Consider the following 19,599-nt stretch of genomic DNA (forward strand, 5'->3'; position numbering starts at 1 on the left):
ATCCACCCATTAACAGTAGGGAAAGGTGTGTATTACTGTGCGTCCTTCCCATTGCTTGCTTATGACCCTTTCCCTTTCCGATCTCATTATTTTCACAGACCGGTGGAATCTGACAAGATGGAAAGGCTGGAATACGGGCAAAAAACCAAGCTAGAAAATGTTAACGACAATCCTTACCCCTGCCTGAGAGTGCCCGTACATTTAAAAGCCTGGTTTTATTTGCTTGTGTGTGTGTATATGTATATATATATATATATATATATATATATATATATATATAGGGGCATGCAGATTTTGCGAAAAGATTTTGAGTAGATGCAAATTAAAACAATATAGCATCATCCGTGTTTCGTGATTAGGTGGGTTTTCCCTATGTACATATCGATTTTACAACACCAATCACAGTAATTCAGTGAGGAAGTAGACGCGTCCTGAGTGGCTCGGTCAAACAAGGCAACGACTTCTCTCGCAGACGGCCACCCATCACAAGGAAGAAACCACAGGTGCGGGTTTACCTTGTTGCATTCTAATAAGTAGAGACCGGAAAAATTCGCGGATTCATTTCACGACAGCCTGAAATTCAAATAGTTATACCTCAGTGCAGCCTCTGCTATTGGCTCACAACTCAACCTGGACGACTCTGGGCCGGTGAGAAACACTCAACCGAAGCTGTATCGAATCACAGGCCGCTACGTTGGGACACCTCCACAAGACAGCAGCCAATGAGAGGGTGACATTTGACCGAGTGTACGTAGAACTATAAAATTCATCCTAGAGGTCATTGAACCCGCGAATTTTTCCTGTCCCTACTAATAAGTGTTCATATCTTTTCACGAAAAATGCCTGTTCCTATATGTATATATATATATATATATATATATATATATTCCATGTGCGATTCCCAGCACTTCTTCAATAAAAAATTTAGATTTTTTATCGGTCAACATTTTAAGATACTTTCAGGTCTAAAACAAAACAATTTTTAAGTGTCGTTGCTATAGAATTTTCAAAGAAACTGTGGTTGGGGGGGGGGGGGGGGGAATCAGAACTGGCTTTTGTAAGAAACCGTCCTAACGTCAGCCGGAGGAAGGTGGATTGAAATCTTGGAAGATTAATACTTGTGGACCGAAATTCAAACCCTGATTGCTTTACCAGTTCTGTTACTTCGTTTCGTCCAAAAATATTTAATAAGACACAACACAAAACTATATATATATATATATATATATATATATATACATACATACATACATACATATAACACTCTCCGCGCTTCGTCTCGGCGATATGCGCATTTAACGGCGCGAGCAGAAAATCGAGTCGAATATTCGATATTTTCCTGCTCGAACGATAACGAAAGGCTCTTCACTGGTAAGAATACAAATTGTATCATACAATCAAACGTAATCGCTTTCGCCGATGGAATACAAGTTTAATTACATTAGATATAAAATTTTTTTATAAATTTGGAATCTTACACCGTGGCGTTCTTAGATTTAATTTAATCATAGAAACAAATTATCTGTTTATTTAAAGGCTTCTTAATGTCTCCGACTTTAATTCCAGCACGTTTACTTCATTAATATAAGCTTGCAATCAGGAAAAAAAACCCGGACACTGACCGCAATCACAGGGACTTAGAAAGAAAGAAAAACAACCGACAAAGCTAAATGGTCAAATTTCTGGAGCATGGTTTCGGTAATCTTTGTGGCATACTGTTTTTTCGCATCCCTCCCGACCGATCTCTATCCGCTCTTTATTCATTAGAGGCGCCACGCATTAACTGGGTCCGCCTTGTCCCGCCATTAGCGACGCATCTACCGTTGAGCGGCCGTCGCCAGCTGTTTCACGTGACTAATTGAAGCAGCGCTAGCAGGCGTCGTAGAGCGCATGCACACATCAAACACCAAGCTTAGCTTATAATTAACTAGTTAATGAGCTGTTGTCCAATTACATCGTACTACGGTTTAAGTAAACAATAACTTTCATTATTATATAATGCTATCATCCATTAAATTAAAACATTATAAAAAATAATGAAAATTTTACCACATTTTTATTTATAAACATAATTCATTAATTTAAATTTAAAGATAGTTTAAGAAAATTATACTTTTAATTAAAAGTAAACAAAAAAAAATTGGTTGTCTGTAAAGTCGGTTTACGGACGATAGTTTAACGTGACGTCATATCAAAACATTGCTGAAATGATTGCATACTTTATGAATAAAATTGAATAATATTTATTTTAATAATGAAAGAATTAATACTTGAAAATATAATAGTAATCAGATTTTTAAAATGCAAGAATAATTAAACTTATTGCTGAAATTATTGTTGTAATAAGCAATGAAAACCACATTAACTTTTCACTTCACTTTATAAACAGTCGAGTGGAAGAGAGATAGATGCGGCGCAAGCGTACAATGAGCGTAACGGGACACAGCGTAACGGAACAATGTGCGAAACGGGACACAGCGTAACAGAACAATGTGCGTAACGGGACTCTTTTTCGTGCGTGCAGCCGGAGTTCATCGATTTATTAGACGTTGTCACGTCAAAAAAAAATTGTTGTGCACACGCTAGAACTAACATATCGAGTGCAGTGGCGCAGTGTTAAACACTGAGCACCCATCCGTACGATGAAGAGAGTTGTTAAAACCCATGTCCAGCCATACCGATGTCAGTTCTCCTCGGTGTTTCCTGAATCTCTCAGAGCAACTGCTGTGACGGTTATTTACGATGTGTGGATTGCTTCCCTCTTTCCTTGCGTTTGGGTTAGTCTTACGTGCCGCCTGTGTGGCTTCTGCGTGGACGATAGGTCAAAACTATGCCCTACACACAGTACCAAAATTGTTATGTAAGCAGTATACAAACTATAGTATTTAATGTAAAACGGCAGTAAGATATTACTCATGAAACTAACATTTCACGTAGTGTAAATAACTAAATTATAAATTAAAAAAAAAACATTTATTCCCTGTTTTACTTAGTATCGCAATAAAAACCACATTTAATCATTTTACAATCTCGATTATCAATAAAAAGGTATCTTCTTTAAAATTAAATATTGTTGACATACGTTAGGTATTGTTGAAAAAATAACAATTTTAAATTATTTATTATATTAGGTGGTAACCCAAATCGCTGCTGTACATCAGTGCTTTAATATTTGTAAACTATTTTTAATGCTTTTTAAGTTTATACTTAACCAAAATCATCTTAAAAATCATGGTGTTATGTTTTTATAAATATTTTATATATACTAGATTCTACTAAGATTAAATAGTATATAAAGGATTATGATATGAACAGCTAAGTTCTTGGTAATGAAAACACTTTCATTCATTTGTTTTGGTTGCTAGTCGCTGCCCAGAACGAGTTTTTTTTCTACTGGTTTGGACTTGATATCCCTGAATGGTTTTACTCCCGTCGAACACCCATGTGCTGCGGGTTGTCAAACCTCCAGGCAAGTTATCGCCTCTGCTGAAGCAGTGGAGTGGTGGGGGTGTCAAGCGACTCTATCTCCCCTCCTTTCATCACCGCACAAGTCTGAAGCTCTATCCACTCCTGAGTGCAGGCCCGATGTACCAGCTTGCGACAAGAGTACTACATTAAAAAAATTGGTTGTCTGTAAAGTCGGTTTACGGACGATAGTTTAACGTGACGTCATAACAAAACATTGATGAAATGATTGCATACTTTCATGAATAAAATTGAATCATTTTTATTGAATTATCACTATTTCGTATGGATACAAAAAAGGAGTGAAATTAAATCTACAAATAATTGATAAATTTACTTTTATTTGCACTCAATTCAAATATGCTTATTAGGTTAACGAAGAGATTATTTTAACTATAACTTTTATACATGTTTTCTATTTAACTTCTTCCAATCTGTGTTATTCTGTTAAGGATAGGACGATTATAGGAAAAATAGGAAACGAATGGGAAAGTTTCAAGTTTAATATGCCTCGAAAAAGTCAAATCGATGGTTGTTCCAATCGAGTGGAAGAGAGATAGATGCGGCGCAAGCGTACAATGAGCGTAACGGGACACCGCGTAACGGGACACTTTTTGTGCGTGCAGTCGGCGTTCATCGATTTATTAGACGGTCACGTCAAAAATTAACTAATATAAACATATTTGAATGTTTATTTTAATGTTTATTTATATATTCTAATTTACAGGCGTACAACTAACTTTCCCCTTCTTAACTCAGTTTAGGCTGGCTGGCAGCCTGGCGGGAAACAACGAACATGGCCCCCAAAACAACCAGTGCCACCAAATGGAAATGCGGACAGCAATGTCCAAGTTCCCGACCACCGCATGTTAGACTCTTTTTTTGCTCTGTCCAACTCTTCTTCCAGATCCGTCCATCTGTTTCCCGTAACCAACCTGCACGCACAATGCGTGACTGTTTTCTATTCGCACGAAAGAGTCCATTGTTTTCCCTGGGTCATATTCAGGTTTTACCTGGGCCCAACTTATCTAGTTTTAGTCAAGGATAGTCAGTGAGGTGAGTTAGTCATGGCGCCGATCGCAGCCATGGCTGGCCAATCCCCCTTCTAGAACATAATGCATGCTACCTCTCCTGCATGGTTAACAACCTGCATGATTAGAGCCTTATATAGGCTTCTGCCTGTGGCGCACTTAGAGTCTATCCCTAACCCAGACCCCTCCCGCACACTGATAGCTTTAAGTTAGGTTAGGAAAACAAAATCAGAACAAAAAGAGTGCGAGAGGAGGGTGAGCTTAATTGCTGTCCCTTGGAAGGGCAGCCCTTAAGGATTTTTCTGACAGTGGTTAGTTTAGGTTAGGTTAGGTTAGGTTAGGTTAGATTAGGTCACTTTACAAAATAACCACTGTCAGAAAAATCCTGAAGGGCTGCCCATCCAAAGGGCAACAATTAAGACAACCTTTCAAAAACACTACTGTCAGAAAAATCCTGATGGGCTTCCCTTCCAAGGGCAAGATTTCAGGATTATTTAAACACTTAAATAAACATGTTTTCATAAATTGGATGGGCTGCCCTTCCAGTCGCTGTACAAACAAACCATTGCCAGGAAAATCCTGAAGGGCTGCCCTTCCAAGGGGCAGCATTTCAGTCGCCCCCGGGAGGAAGGAGCAGGGAGCACAATTCCACGATTATCGTCCTGCCGCCGCCTATCCAGACCGCCAGAAGCGCCACTATGCCCGAGCAAGCATCGAACATCGAGAGTGTACTTAACCTCTGGGACTAATAATCTCAACTTACATGTTCCTTTGGGAATCGGACTTAACTCATTCGTCGAGGAGCTTACCAGAGAGCAGTGCTGCGGAGAGAGACTTAGCGAAGAAGACAATCGTCGTGCGATTTGATGCGTCAACTCGTGGACCGAATTGGGGTCTCGTCGGGCGAGTTTCATGTGAAAAAAGGCGCTCTAACTGTTTTCGGGACCTTGTGGAAGGTAGAAATTAGCACCCGAGGTCTGAAAATACTAGTCGTTGATGTGTCGCATTTTTTTTCTCGCTGAGCGAGAACGAGATAGCGATCAGAAACCCTGAAGGAAATACTCGTGGCTTGTATGTGTGTGAATGCGGTGGTTGGTCTTCACGGCAGTGTAATGATATACCTGACTCTGACTTTCTTCCCAGACAGTGACTTCTAGCCCCGAGGCAACTATTATTGACTTTGTGTACGAGTGTTGAGGGTGTAAAACGGAACGGTTGTTTTCAAGCCCGCTGGTTTAAGTGTGACAGGGGAGGACAGTGAGAACATGGACGAAGAGAATTGTCGCCTGTTCTTTGCGTCGCTGTATCGCAGTCGTCGCGGAAACTTGTTCATGTTTGGAAGCGCTCCATCGAGGTCTGGCTCGACAGCAGGTGAAGCAGGAGTGTGCTGTTGGGGCAGGAGAGTGCTGTTGGGGCAGCAGAGTGCTGTTGGGGCCGGAGACTGCTGTTGGGCCAGAAGAGTGCTGTTGGGGCAGAAGAGTGCTGTTGGGGCAGGAGAGTGCATTTAGGGCAGAGGAGCACTGTTGGGGCAGGAGTGTACTGTTGTGGCAGAAGAGAGCTGTTGGGGCAGGAGAGCACTCTTGCGACAGGAGAGTGCTGTGAGGGGCAGGAGAGTGCTGTTGGGGCAGGAGAGAGCTGTTGGGGCAGGGGAGTGCTGTTGGTGAAGGAGAGTGCTGTGGGGACAGGAGAGAGCTGTGGGGGCAGGAAAGTGCTGTTGGGGCAGGTGAGTGCTGTTGGGGCAGGAAAGCACTGTTGGGACAGGAGAGTACTGTTGGGGCAGGAGAGTACTATTGGGGCAGGAGACAGCTGTTGAGGCAGGAGAGTGCTGTTGGCGCAATAGAGTGCTGTTGGGGCAGGATAGTGCTGTTGGGGTAGGAGAGTGCTGTAGGGTAGGAGAGAGATTTTGGGGCAGGAGAGTGCTATTGTGGCAGGAGAGTGCTGTTGTGGCAGGAGAGTGCTATTTGAGGCAGGAGAGTGCCGTGGGTGCAGGAGAGTGCTGTTGGGGCAGGAGAGTGCTGTTGGGGCAGGAGAGCACTGTTGGGGCAGGAGAGTGCTGTTGGGGCAGGAAAGTGCTGTTGGGGCAGGAGAGTGCTGTTGGGGCAGGAGAGTGCTGTTGGGGCAGGAGAGCAGTTGGGGCAGGAGAGCACTGTTGGGGCAGGAGAGCACTGTTGGGACAGGAGAGGGCTGTTGTGGCAGGAGAGTGCTGTGGGGGCAGGAGAGTGCTGTGGGGGCAGGAGAGTGCTGTGGGGGCAGGAGAGTGCTGTGGGGGCAGGAGAGTGCTGTGGGGGAAGTAAGTGCTGTTTGGGGCAGGAGAGTGCTGTTGGGGCAGGAGAGTGTTGTTGGGGCAGGAGAGTTCTGTGGGAGCAGGAGAGTGTTGTTGGGGCAGCAGAGTGCTGTGGGGGCAGGAAAGTGCTGTTGGGGCAGGAGAGTGCTGTTGGGGCAGGAGAGTGCTGTGGGGGCAGGAGAGTGCGGTGGGGGCAGGATAGGGCTGTTGAAGCAGGAAAGTGCTGTTGGGGCAGGAGAGTGCTGTGGGGGCAGGAGAGTGCTGTGGGGGCAGGAGAGTGCGGTGGGGGCAGGATAGGGCTGTTGAAGCAGGAAAGTGCTGTTGGGGCAGGAGAGTGCTGTGGGGGCAGGAGAGGGCTGTTGTGGCAGGAGAGTGCTGTTTGGGGTAGGAGAGTGCTGTGGGGGCAGGAGAGTGCTGTGGGGGCAGGAGAGTGCTGTGGGGGCAGGAGAGTGCTGTTTGGGGCAGGAGAGTGCTGTGGGGGCAGGAGAGTGCTGTGGGGGCAGGAGAGTGCTGTGGGGGCAGGAGAGTGCTGTGGGGGCAGGAGAGTGCTGTTTGGGGCAGGAGAGTGCTGTGGGGGCAGGATAGGGCTGTTGAAGCAGGAAAGTGCTGTTGGGGCAGGAGAGTGCTGTGGGGGCAGGAGAGTGCTGTTTGGGGTAGGAGAGTGCTGTGGGGGCAGGAGAGTGCTGTGGGGGCAGGAGAGTGCTGTGGGGGCAGGAGAGCACTGTTGGGGCAGGAGAGTGCTGTTGGGGCAGGAAAGTGCTGTTGGAGCAGGAAAGTGCTGTTGGGGCAGGAGAGTGCTGTTGGGGCAGGAGAGCAGTTGGGGCAGGAGAGCACTGTTGGGGCAGGAGAGCACTGTTGGGACAGGAGAGGGCTGTTGTGGCAGGAGAGTGCTGTGGGGGCAGGAGAGTGCTGTGGGGGCAGGAGAGTGCTGTGGGGGCAGGAGAGTGCTGTGGTGGAAGTAAGTGCTGTTTGGGGCAGGAGAGTGCTGTTGGGGCAGGAGAGTGTTGTTGGGGCAGGAGAGTTCTGTGGGAGCAGGAGAGTGTTGTTGGGGCAGCAGAGTGCTGTGGGGGCAGGAAAGTGCTGTTGGGGCAGGAGAGTGCTGTTGGGGCAGGAGAGTGCTGTGGGGGCAGGAGAGTGCGGTGGGGGCAGGATAGGGCTGTTGAAGCAGGAAAGTGCTGTTGGGGCAGGAGAGTGCTGTGGGGGCAGGAGAGTGCTGTGGGGGCAGGAGAGTGCGGTGGGGGCAGGATAGGGCTGTTGAAGCAGGAAAGTGCTGTTGGGGCAGGAGAGTGCTGTGGGGGCAGGAGAGGGCTGTTGTGGCAGGAGAGTGCTGTTTAGGGTAGGAGAGTGCTGTGGGGGCAGGAGAGTGCTGTGGGGGCAGGAGAGTGCTGTGGGGGCAGGAGAGTGCTGTTTGGGGCAGGAGAGTGCTGTGGGGGCAGGAGAGTGCTGTGGGGGCAGGAGAGTGCTGTGGGGGCAGGAGAGTGCTGTGGGGGCAGGAGAGTGCTGTTTGGGGCAGGAGAGTGCTGTGGGGGCAGGATAGGGCTGTTGAAGCAGGAAAGTGCTGTTGGGGCAGGAGAGTGCTGTGGGGGCAGGAGAGTGCTGTTTGGGGTAGGAGAGTGCTGTGGGGGCAGGAGAGTGCTGTGGGGGCAGGAGAGTGCTGTGGGGGCAGGAGAGTGCTGTTTGGGGCAGGAGAGTGCTGTTGGGGCAGGAGACTGCTGTTGGGGCAGGAGAGCACTGTTGGGGCAGGAGAGCACTGTTGGGACAGGAAAGTGCTGTTGGGGCAGGAGAGTGCTGTTGGGGCAGGAAAGTGCTGTTGGGGCAGGAGAGTGCTGTTGGGGCAGGAGAGTGCTGTTGGGGCAGGAGAGTGCTGTTGGGGCAGGAGAGCAGTTGGGGCAGGAGAGCACTGTTGGGGCAGGAGAGCACTGTTGGGGCAGGAGAGGGCTGTTGTGGCAGGAGAGTGCTGTGGGGGCAGGAGAGTGCTGTGGGGGCAGGAGAGTGCTGTGGGGGCAGGAGAGTGCTGTGGGGGCAGGAGAGTGCTGTGGGGGAAGTAAGTGCTGTTTGGGGCAGGAGAGTGCTGTTGGGGCAGGAGAGTGCTGTTGGGGCAGGAGAGTTCTGTGGGAGCAGGAGAGTGTTGTTGGGGCAGCAGAGTGCTGTTGGGGCAGGAGAGTGCTGTTGGGGCAGGAGAGTGCTGTGGGGGCAGGAGAGTGCGGTGGGGGCAGGATAGGGCTGTTGAAGCAGGAAAGTGCTGTTGGGGCAGGAGAGTGCTGTTGGGGCAGGAGAGTGCTGTTGGGGCAGGAGAGTTCTGTGGGAGCAGGAGAGTGTTGTTGGGGCAGCAGAGTGCTGTGGGGGCAGGAAAGTGCTGTTGGGGCAGGAGAGTGCTGTTGGGGCAGGAGAGTGCTGTGGGGGCAGGAGAGTGCGGTGGGGGCAGGATAGGGCTGTTGAAGCAGGAAAGTGCTGTTGGGGCAGGAGAGTGCTGTGGGGGCAGGAGAGTGCTGTTTGGGGTAGGAGAGTGCTGTGGGGGCAGGAGAGTGCTGTGGGGGCAGGAGAGTGCTGTGGGGGCAGGAGAGTGCTGTTTGGGGCAGGAGAGTGCTGTTGGGGCAGGAGACTGCTGTTGGGGCAGGAGAGCACTGTTGGGGCAGGAGAGCACTGTTGGGACAGGAAAGTGCTGTTGGGGCAGGAGAGTGCTGTTGGGGCAGGAAAGTGCTGTTGGGGCAGGAGAGTGCTGTTGGGGCAGGAGAGTGCTGTTGGGGCAGGAGAGTGCTGTTGGGGCAGGAGAGCAGTTGGGGCAGGAGAGCACTGTTGGGGCAGGAGAGCACTGTTGGGGCAGGAGAGGGCTGTTGTGGCAGGAGAGTGCTGTGGGGGCAGGAGAGTGCTGTGGGGGCAGGAGAGTGCTGTGGGGGCAGGAGAGTGCTGTGGGGGCAGGAGAGTGCTGTGGGGGAAGTAAGTGCTGTTTGGGGCAGGAGAGTGCTGTTGGGGCAGGAGAGTGCTGTTGGGGCAGGAGAGTTCTGTGGGAGCAGGAGAGTGTTGTTGGGGCAGCAGAGTGCTGTTGGGGCAGGAGAGTGCTGTTGGGGCAGGAGAGTGCTGTGGGGGCAGGAGAGTGCGGTGGGGGCAGGATAGGGCTGTTGAAGCAGGAAAGTGCTGTTGGGGCAGGAGAGTGCTGTTGGGGCAGGAGAGTGCTGTTGGGGCAGGAGACTGCTGTTGGGGCAGGAGAGCACTGTTGGGGCAGGAGAGCACTGTTGGGACAGGAGAGTGCTGTGGGGGCAGGAGAGTGCTGTTTGGGGCAGGAGAGTGCTGTGGGTGCAGGAGAGTTTTGTTGGGGCAGAATAGTGCTTTTGGGGCAGGAGAGTGCTGTTGGGGCAGGAGAGCGCTGTTGGGGCATGAGAATGTATAAATATAACATCTATAGTAATAATAAAACAAATCGAGTCAAAAAGTCTCTACATTGGATTAAATAATAATAATAACCATTTTAAATTATTAACTACATTATTTAGAACACAATTCTTTTTTTTTAAATTATGTCTGTTTTCATTTGTCTGTTTGTTCGAAAATCAACTGAAAACTACCTGACGGATTATGATGAACTTTTTTATTAGAAATATGTTTGGCTAACTTAAAAACTAGGCTATAGTCTATATATTTACAGAAGTTTGCCCATAAAAAGGTGAAAAATATGTATGTTTGAAGATTAATAATTATATACCTCCATATTTAATTAACCCTTTCATTCCCTTTGATACCATATGGCAACACAAATTTTAAACCTCTCTTGTGAATGCAAATATAAATATAAATATAAAGGAAATTCTGTTTTTCAATGGTTGCCATATGGCCACATCCTCAAAATGTATATAAATTTTATTAAAATTATTTTTTAAATATAATTGTTATTCTAGATAATTATTCAACCGTATTTTACCTAAGAATATTTTTTTATATTCAATAATTTGGGAATGAAAGGGTTAAGGGTATTAAATTATTTTGGGTATAAATAATAACAGTACGAAAACTACCAACCCCAATTATTATATTTTGTGAAATTTAACTCTAAGAGGTGAAAAATAGGTAAGTATGCTTAAAATATTAATAATTATATTTCCAAATTTAACTAAGCATAATAAATAAATTTGAGTACTAGTTATAAAAGTACGAAAACTACCTACAATTTATATTTTTAGCTAAATTCAACCCTTCAGGGCTGAAAAAAAATTAAGGTTTGCTTATAAGCTAAATAATTATATTTTCTATTTTAATTAAGCGTAATATAATAAATTGTATTAGGTAACTATAAATAAAATAAGAAAAATAGCAATAACAATTTTTATATTTTCCCGAATTTAACATATAAGCTGTGAAACAGGGGTAAGTATTTCTTTAAGAATAATTATATCTCTGAACTTAATAAAGATAATAAATTATATTGGGTACCTACAATAATCACACAAAAATTACCAACCACAATTTTTATTTTTTTTCAAATACAACCCTTCATGGGTGAAAAAGATTAATATGGTCCTGAGATTAATAATTTTATATCCGAAGAAAATTAATCATAATACTTTTTTTGGTACCAAAAATAAATATAAGAAAACTTCCAACCACAATGTTACCATTTTGTGAAATTCAACCCCTAAGGAGAAAAATGGGTCAACGGGGATTTAAAGGTAATTAAATATATATCCAAAGCCAATTAAGCATAACAAAATATACAAGCAAAATATACACGCAAAAACTAACAATCACAATTGTACCATTTCGTGAAATTCGAGCCATAAGGGGAGGAAAAAGGATGAATATGGTTTTAAGATTAATCAATTTTACTTCAAATTTCATCAATAATAATAATATGAAAATTAATAAAATTACGAAAACTAAGAACTAAAAATTGTTTCACTTTACGAAATGGAACCCTTCAGAGTTTAAAAAGGGTATGTATGATTTATATATGTAGGTATATATACGAATTAAATTAAGCATAATAAAGTTTTGGGTACCAACAATAATCGTACGATTGGCCAATATTCATCCAGATTAACAATGAATCAATAGAAGAAGAAGCATAAAACTATAATTATTTGAACTTCATATTACAAAAAGAATTAGCGATTTTTTCCGGTCTCTCAAGATAAGTTGTTGCAAAAATGTTTTGGGCCATGACAATCAATTAAACACTTCAACCTCCTCTTCGTACTGTTTTCGATATGAAACAAAAAGTTTAACAGTGCTCAGAGCTTCGTTTTCATTGATTCATCGCCAGCAAAGGTACAAATAGAGACCTGCTAATTTGCCGTTATAGTTGGGCAACAGAATAGACTGTAAACTGGCTTACATTTTTGACTCATAATTAGAGACAGGAAAAATTCGCGGATTCATTTCACGATATGCTAGAATCCAAACAACTGTACATTTATATTGTTTCTGTGATTGGCTTACAGTTTATCTGAAGGACTTTTAGCCAATGGGAAACCTTCAACCAAAAATGAATCGCATCGCAAGCGTCCCAGTTGACCAGTGTCACGAGTCAATAGCCAATGAAATGAGCAAGTGGTATTTGCTTGAGTATGTAGAGGGTTGTAGAGTCTATCCTAGAGGTCATCGAAAACGCGAATTTTTCCAGTCTCTATCCATTTTATAATTATTTATGAGTAAATTTTAAACATAATTTTAAATATAATTAAGAGAAAATATATGTTCACAATTAAATTTCTAGGAATAGTAGACTGTTAGATCTCCAATGTTTACTCATAGAGATTTAATAAACCGTAATGATTTTGCTTGAGGAAAAAAAAATTAAAAATTATAACTTGTTTTTCATTTAATTAATTTTAATACTTTGTTTTAAATAAATTTTTTGATGATTTCGTTGAAACCATTCACAGATACATATTCGTGTGTATTAATGTTGTTAAAAACACGAAACACAACATGTCAAGTTTGCATGAAAGACATGCTTACACATGTGCGAACCGGCGTTAAATATAGACTACTCGGAAACGTAATTCCTGTGGCTTGTGTGTGTGTGTGTGAGGCATGACAGGGCAACAATGGGGGAGGAAATACATTATTGCAGCTAAGTTACTATGATTATATCTTGTTCCGTCTTCCGTCCCCCCCCCTCCTTTATTATTAGGGACCGGAAAAATTCGCGGATTCATTGCACGATATGCTAGAATCCAAACAACTGTACATTTATATTGATTCTGTGATTGACTTACTGTTTATCTGAAGGACTTTTAGTCAATGGGAAATCTTCAACCAAAAAAGTATCGAATCGCAAGCGTCCCAGTTTGACAAGTGTCACGAGTCAACAGCCAATGAGCAAGTGGTATTTGCCTGAGTATGTAGAGGGTTGTGGAGACTATCCTGGAGGTCATCGAAAGCGCGAATATTTCCCGTCTCTAGCTATTATGAAACCCTGGGAGGGAGGGGTTCCGGACAGAGCTACATACGTCGCAGGGATGCTGGAAGCTGGACTCACCGGACATGTCTTGGTGCAGTTTCATCCGAGACGGGCCCGGCTCAGACCATGCACCGCCGATCTTCGCGCGCGCCACGGAACACCAGCGGAGGACTTGGTAGTTCACCCCGCGGGCCTGGGGCAGACTGGGTGCACACGAGCGTCGCTGCCTGGTCGTCGCTCCCCTGTCAGACCTGCGGCGAGACGCGATCCTCTCCAATACGGCGGGTCCGCGAAACGTAAATAAAAATAAACAAAATTTAAAAAAAAAAAATCCCTGCCGTGCGTTTCCTCAACGCACTCTGAACCCACGCCGCGCGTACGTACGTACAGCCGCTCGCCCTGAGACTGGCGCGACTCGACTACCCCGCCGCGCGGCGTTGCCACATCTTCGATCGTCGCTTGTTCTCCCTCCTCCTCCCCTCCCCCTCTCCTAAAGGTGCAGCGCTCCCCTCGCTCGGCTGGCGCACGAAGAGAGGCGGAACCGCCCGACCGCAGGCCGCATCCGCTGCGTGACGTCACCGCAGCCGCTTCCCGACTCCAAGCGGCGTGCTCTCAGGGAGGATGACATTATTGTTTATGCGTATATTCAGTTATCAACGAACTATACGTGGAGGCATGTACGGGTCGTTACCACAACGCCGAAATAACAACTGAACGAATGTGTGTGTGTTTCTTAAATGTACCTAGTCTAACCTAACCTAGTCTAACCTAACCTTTGTCGCAGTCCTGCAATGACATTTTTCGGCGTAGTGTATTTCGGCGTTGTGGTAATTTGGCGTTGTGGTACACAGCAGTTTTCTAGCTGTCGGCGTTGTGGTCAATTTGGCAATTAGGCGTTGTGGTCAATTTGACAATTCGGCGTTGTGGTATTTCGGCGTAGTGGTGCGTCCCCGGCATATGTACTTTACGCAAATAAAAGATTTTGAGACTAGCGAGTTTCGTAACTGGGTGAGTTTCCGTCAGGTTCATGTTCACTGTTGGAACAACAATCACAGTCATTCAGTACGTACGCAAACACGTCCTCACTAGCTCGATCAAACACACGGCGATGGCTTGTCTTGCAGACGGCCGCCTACTGCAAGGAAGAAACCGCTTGCGAAGGCATACATTATTGCAGTCTAATGTGCGTTCAGATATCACTATCGAAAAATGCCTGCCCCTAGCGCATACGTAACAGCCTTCGCCCAGCGGTTTGGCCCAGAGTTGTCTTTAGAGCAATATGTCTGCCTAAAATATGAATTCGCTCATCACTGATTCACCGACGGATTCTGTAACGCAGTATAAATTCTGTTTTCATCCGTTTACAATGTAAAATTGTCATTGCTCTTTGCTAACCGATTCCTAGAGACTGGAAAAATTCGGGCTTTCGATGACCTCTAGGATGGACTCCACAACCCTCTACATACTCAGGCAAATGCCACTTGCTCATTGGCTATTGACTCGTGACACTTGTCAACTGGGACACTTGCGATTCGATACTTTTTTGGTTGAAGGTTTCCCATTGGCTAAAAGTCCTTCAGATAAACTGTAAGCCAATCACAGAAACAAATTAAATGTACAGGCGTTTGGATTCTAGCATATCGTGAAATGAATCCGCGAATTTTTTCAGTCTCTACCGATTCCTCCTAGCATTGCAGCCGAGTCCGTGGAGCAAAAATTATATGCATGGGGGCATAGTCATATTGTGACGAGGCCGATAAGCAGCGAGCGACGGCTTCGTTTGCCGAGTTTTGGCTACGCGTATCTGTTTGGTATAATTCAAGTTGTTGGCCTCAACTTGCAAATATGAATCTACAAGCCAATGTTTTGCCAATTTTCAAGCGCTATTGATAGGATTAAATTGATCGCGAATAGATGTTAAGGCACGTTTGAATTGTAGCATGCTGATGTTGTTGTAAAATCTATTCAATAAAGCACCTTCATGCCAATATGATTGTCATCCTGGTGTTTTTTGAATCGAATTCACAGCAATGAAGATTATTGAATGACCTGAGACAATTAATACGCAACGTAGTTTTTTAAAGTTATTCACTAAAAAAAAACTATTTTTTTTTCAATTTTTATATATAATTTCATATCAATATATCAGGAAAATTTTCATTTGCACATAATCAACAGGAATTGAATTTTTAATAAATATTTCGTGTATAAATTCAAGGTTTGTTATATTTGTCATTTTTCAACAAGCGCCTTAGGTACCTTACTACTAACTAGTACACTATGTTAAAGAACTTTTAATGATCAGTGGAAATGTATGATATTGTTACAATTTAAAGTGCGGGAAAACTGTGTTCCTAAGGGATAGCCCAATTCGGTTTATTACAATTTTATTAATTACTAATGTTTACATTAATAAAAAATAATTGCACTTTAAAAAGTCCGATCACAAATCACTTGCACTTAAAAATGTTTATTCTGAAGTCGCCCAAGGTCTGTCAAGTTCCACAGTTTGGAACCCTCACTGGAGCTAGGTTCGACAGTGGTTCGCCCCTCACCTCGCGCCTGTCCACACACGCAGTCTCTCACCCTCTTCGCCGATGTCACACTTCTCGTCGTTCGCAGAACTCTCGGAACTCCGGGACTGTCGCGGATCTCCCCCAGAGGCCGGCGTCACTTCTTAAGTACCTGTGGTGCCATTCTCGAACCAACGAGAGCAGCTGTGACGAGTCGCGTCATCCCGGGCCGACCCGACGCCCGAACCATCGAGAATAGCATCCCTTGTTCACGCTACTCCGCGCGGCGGCCCGCGGAATTCCCCAAGACCGCTCAGCGATAGGTAACAGCGCCGAGGCAGGACGTTGCGCGGTGAGCGGAAGGGTGAGGGAGGTAGCGACGACCCTTGTAATCCGGCCAGGCATGCGTGGTATGCCTTAAGTCAATGGATGGGGCTTGACGTCAGTGGTCGTGCGGGGCCGCCAGCCAGCTTCCAAACCTGCCATCGCGTTCTGGTCTCTCGCATTCGTAACAAGTATTTTATCTCTAGACACTGCGCTGGAGAGCAGGCAACATAGTTGGCCGTGGGAAAAGCATGATGTGCTCAAGCGAATCCCCACCACTTTCAAAGTTTGCCACGTGACATATTTATAGAGTCACGATTTCTTCGGGGATTCATTAGGTGGCAAAGTAGACTTGAAGCATGTATACAGGTTGCTGATTGGACCACAGAGCTCTGACCACGCCTTGGACGACCCTGAGCCAGTTATAAACGTCGAGTTGAAAGGGCTTATTTACCCAATCAAGGGCACAGCACCTAAGGATGTAAACGTGTCATGGATCAATAATCACTCTTAAAAGACTTCATTATACATAGACAATCCTGGAGCGACCAATACAAGACCGATACAATTTCATTATTTATTTCTCGCTATTTTGAACGCTTTTTATTTTCAGTTCTTTGTTACTGTGTTTCCCGGGTGAGAATGAAGCAGGCGCAAAGGGCTCACCTGTCCACCTGTAGCGTTTGATTATTCAAACACTTGTACACACAAAGGTTTAACCAACTAAATAAAGAAAGATTGATGTTTCCCGCATAAGAAAATGAGGAAGATTTGCGGGAGGGGGGATGAGAGAGAATAAAGGGAAATTAAAAATCCGCGTAAGTGGGGGGGGGGGGAATTAAAACATTACTAACATCCCAATAATTTTTTATGACAAATATTTTGGTTCACAAAATTTCTAAAACTATAAAATTTCTAGGTGTACCTATGTGTTGATTTTGTAGGCATGAAAGTAAAGTTTATGCACAATTTGGGTTTATCTAATATAGTTTGACCACCTGGATGTCTACCCTGCAGAACTATTGATGTACTGACAACACTAGAAACAGTGACAACATTTGTAACACTACCAACACTGGCAACAATGCCATCTCTAGCAAATCTACCATTTAGGTATTGCAATTTGGGCAGCTCTGGAAACAATGAAAATTTTGTTAGCACTGCCAAACTGGCAATACTGCCAACTATTGTAATACTGTCAACACTGGCAACAATGACGTCATTGGTAACACTTCCGACACTGGCAACACTGCTAATTATTGCATTACTGTCAACACAGGCAACAATGGCCACATAATTAACACAGACGTCACTCGTGACAATGCCAATTTATAACACTGTAACATTGGCAACACACCCAAAACTGTTAATAATGCCGACTATTGCAATACTATCAACAATGGCAACAATGACAACATTGGCAACACTGAAAATAAAGCAATAAAATCAACACTGACGACGACATAATTGGTAACAATGTAAACACTGCAAAACAGGTCAAAACTACCCTCAGTGACAACTCTGCCAACTATTGAAATACATACAATACTGGCCTCAATGTCAACATTAGTAAAACTGCCAACACTTTCAACACTGCCTACAATTGTATTACTGACAACTCTGGCTACAATGACAACATTTTTAACAATGCTAATAATGACAACAATGACAAAATTTGTAACACTGTCAACACTGTTGACACTGCCTAAAATTACAATATTGTCAGTACTAGCAACAAATACAACTTTGGTAACACTGCCAACATTCACAACACAAGCAACACTGCTAACTATTACAACAATGTCAGCTATGGTAACACTAACAACACTAGCAAACCTACCAACATTGGCAACACTCCAAACTATTTCAATACTGTCAAAACCGGCAAAACTGATAACAATTATAACAATGGAAACATTGCCAATACTTCAACATGGCCAACTATTGTAATACTGCCTACACTTGCCAAATGACAGCAATTTTAATACATTTAAAATGAACAACACTACCAACTAATTAAATCCTATTGACACTGGCAACAAAGACAACATTGGTAACTTTTCCAACACTGGCAACACTGCCAACAACCAAAATACTGTAAACACTAGCAACATTGACAGTATTGGTACAGTGCCGAAACGATCAAAACTGTCAACACTGGCAACACTGCCAACTATTGCAATACTATAACACTGGCAACAATGACAACATTGGTAACACTGCCAACAATGGAACATTGCCACCAATTGTTTTCTGCTAACACTGGCAACAATAATAATGGTAACACTGCCAACACCAGCAACACCGCCAACTATTGCAATATATAACACTGGCAACCATGACATAATTGGTAACATTACTAACACTGCCAACACTGTCAAGACTGCCAACTTTTTCAATACACTGTCAACACTTGCAACAACCACATCCGTATTACTGCCAACACTGTCAACTCTGTAACACTGCCAACTATGGCAATACTGTCAACACTAGCAACCGGCCGATTTCAGTTTTATTTTCCCTGGTTTTTTATTGCTCTTAAAAATCTCTGCAGTTATAGGAAAAATAATTCCATAAATCGTTTTTAGCACGAATCATTTAAAACGCATATCAATACCTATTTAAAATCATAATATGGTATTACAAAAACTTTCCAATATATATTTTTTTTTGGCTCCTATAACAACATGATATTACTAAAATATGATCGTAAAGATTTATGAATGTAACCAAAGAATAATTTATCAGAAAAAAAAACATCGCTTTTTTAAAATTAAAGTCACGATTTGCTAACAACGATGTTTGACAGAAATCTTTTTCAAAATTTCTAGGAGAGGGCCTGGAGTCTATTTCATCCTCCCAGCCCCATTTCCCCCCCCCCCCCCCTGAGGTTAGGCCCCTCTTCAAATTATTATGTCCCCGTAAAAGTAAAAGTAACAGGGGCCCGCAAAGCACGAAGACGAACACAATAAAACTTAAATATCAGACAGCACAAGTTTTTCGAGGAAAGAACGTAGTCATGCAAAAATATAATAATAATAATAATAATAATAATAATAATAACAACAACAGCACATGCAAGCACAGTTAGCCAACAACAACAAAAAAAATAGCAAATGCAGGCAGACCACAAATCACGGACAGCGCAGCAAATTATACAGTGCACTATGTTCGTCGGTGTTGCCTGTTATATTGTACTTTATAATGCCTGTTTAAGTTCATCGTTGATGTTTAACTGTTCGCTAAACTACGATAACGTACGTCCAAGTAACTGTATTAGATAAAAAAAATTGGTTGTCTGTAAAGTTGGTTTACGGACGATAGTTTAACGTGACGTCATAACAAAACATTGATGAAATGATTGCATACTTTAATGAAAAAAATTGAATCATTTTTATTGAATTATCACTATTTTGTATGAATACAAAGAAGTAGTGAAATGAAATCTACAATTTAACTGATAAATTTACTTTCATTTGCACTCATTAATTAAAATATGTTTATTACTTTAACGAAGAGATTATTTTAACTATAACTTTTATACATGTTTGCTATTTAACTTCTTCCAATCTGTGATATTCTGTT

The 19,599-nt window shown here is 43.8% G+C and overlaps 1 protein-coding gene across 1 annotated transcript in view; it reads right to left on the reverse strand.

Annotated features, from left to right (window-relative positions):
• Nucleotides 1–13,598, reverse strand: part of LOC134530127 (regulator of G-protein signaling 7) — a 274,032-nt gene extending 260,434 nt beyond the window's left edge. Inside the window, exon 1 of the mRNA XM_063364739.1 lies at nt 13,256–13,598. The gene's annotated coding sequence lies outside the window, so the exon portion shown is untranslated. The remainder of the gene's footprint in view (nt 1–13,255) is intronic.
• Nucleotides 13,599–19,599: the final 6,001 nt, after the last annotated feature.

Source organism: Bacillus rossius, chromosome 3 (assembly GCF_032445375.1).
Source record: "Bacillus rossius redtenbacheri isolate Brsri chromosome 3, Brsri_v3, whole genome shotgun sequence".
Classification (NCBI taxonomy): domain Eukaryota; kingdom Metazoa; phylum Arthropoda; class Insecta; order Phasmatodea; family Bacillidae; genus Bacillus; species Bacillus rossius.